The sequence below is a fragment of the Poecilia reticulata genome, linkage group LG18 (assembly GCF_000633615.1).
Source record: "Poecilia reticulata strain Guanapo linkage group LG18, Guppy_female_1.0+MT, whole genome shotgun sequence".
NCBI lineage: Eukaryota > Metazoa > Chordata > Actinopteri > Cyprinodontiformes > Poeciliidae > Poecilia > Poecilia reticulata.
Window position 1 is genome coordinate 21,565,370 of NC_024348.1, and position 2,048 is coordinate 21,567,417.

Here is a 2,048-nt window from a genome sequence, read left to right on the forward strand (position 1 = left end):
CCGTTTCTCTCCTGAAATCTCCTGAACAGCGACTGCATCCCTCTGAATCCTCAGCTGAGCAGAACATAAGTAGGTAGAGATGCTCAAACTGGATGATCACATATAAACAGTTTGAAGGACGACCACATAAACAGGAACTTTACTAAGAAGCCTTGACGTCATCTAAAAATGTAACTTCCTCAAAGCTAATGTCATGAAACAACCAGAAACAGAAGGACATGGCAATGTTTATCTGGTGAGGCTCTCAGAGTGGCTGATCGGGTCTCTGGGTTTCTGGTCTCACTGGGTTTTATCRGTAAATTTGGTTCAAAGTAACTCTGACAATCATTCAGTAAATCTAACTTTGCATTTTAACGCCTCTGTCTCTTTAAGAAGCTCCATCTCTCTCTCTGACTCTCAGCCTTCAGGAAGTCACAGCATCGTTTCTCCATTAACCCTTTATCAACCCTTTCCCCAGCGTTTCACTGAGAAGTGGCTCCTATGATGAACTCAGCAGTTCAACCAGATGTTTTTATCACTCCAGGTTTATTTTTAATGATGGAATAAAAGGATAACACGATGTAAAGCTTACAGGTGTCAGTCACCTTCGTTTACATGCTGCTGGTTGTTGGTTCCATGTACAAACTGAAGGTTGTTGATTGGCAGCAGCTGTGCTAATGGCAGAGAAACAAACCCAGTTAAATGTAAAACTGTTTATTAGCTTCCATTGCTAGTCATGCTAACTAGCCTGAACGTTTGTCACAAGCTCCGCTGAGGGAGAGGAGCTGTAGAGTAGCACAGAGCAATAAGGAGGGACTGAGCAGCACATACACAAGCMTGATTGACAGCACTAAGACTCTCCTCCTGGTTCTGATTGGTTGATTCTCACTGGGAGGGCTGTGTTTCTGCTGGTGGCAGTAGGACCACTAGGTGGAGCCAGAGGAGCTCCATCTTTAACACATAATCTGTCTCATATTCTACTGTCAGAACATAGAGACAATTTTAACAATTATGTACAAATGTATTTTTAATATTAAAGCTAATTACTTCAGATTTAAGAAAACCTTTGTTAAAAATTGCTGGTTGTGATTTTTTTAATTCTTGGATTGATGGAATTAAAATAATGTCATCAGTTTTAATTATTCAGATAATTAAACAATTTTCCTAGAAAACAAAGAGGAAGAAGAGAGCAGGAGCAGAGCATGATGGGATTGTTTGGGTCAGAAGTGATGCTCTGCGGTGACGTCATCATAATCATCAGGTACCAGGTCGGCCTGGGGGGGCGGAGTCACCTTCACACABGGTGACAGGTCACTTCCTGTATTCAGAGGAAGTTAAAGAAAAAAATACATTTATTACCATGAAAACAATGAAGGTAGAAACACTTTTAATAACAATCGGTTATAAATTGAAGAAACTAACTGAACAGAACCAGAACCAGTGARGATCATCAGTCAGTCAGTGATTGGTTGGTTGGATCATCAGGGTTTTACCTTTGGCTCTGAGTCCAGATGAAAACCCCAAGAGGAAAGAGCAGAAGAAGAAGAGGAACATCACCACCAGGTGGCAGAGCAGAGTGACGATGAGGAGAGGGGAGGAGAAGGAGGGCGCAGCTACACAAAGGGGCGGGGCTTCTGTTGTGGGCGGAGCTTCAGATGTGGTTGTTGATTTTTCGAACATTGATAAAACATCTTTAACTTTTCTTGACCACTCCCTGTCGATATCAGCTTGAAGACTTTTAACCTCAGTTTCCTGATTTCCAAACCAACTCAAACTTCTGCAGCTTTTATTTCGACTGTTTTAAAGTTTCTCTAATCTTCTCTAAAAAGTTCCTGCATCTCTTTGAAGCCTCATTTAAAAAGTAAAAGTTTATCTTGTAGCAGCAGAAATCTGTGCTCCACTGTTATTAGCATGTTAGCATGAACTGACTCTTTAAGGTGTTACTTTGACATTCACATCTTAAATATTCAGCTTCTTTGTGCTAAAATAGAAATACACGCTATATTTTTCTCTCAGTTTCTTCCTGATTTAATTTAATTCATGCAAAATTTGAACATTAATTCCTGCAG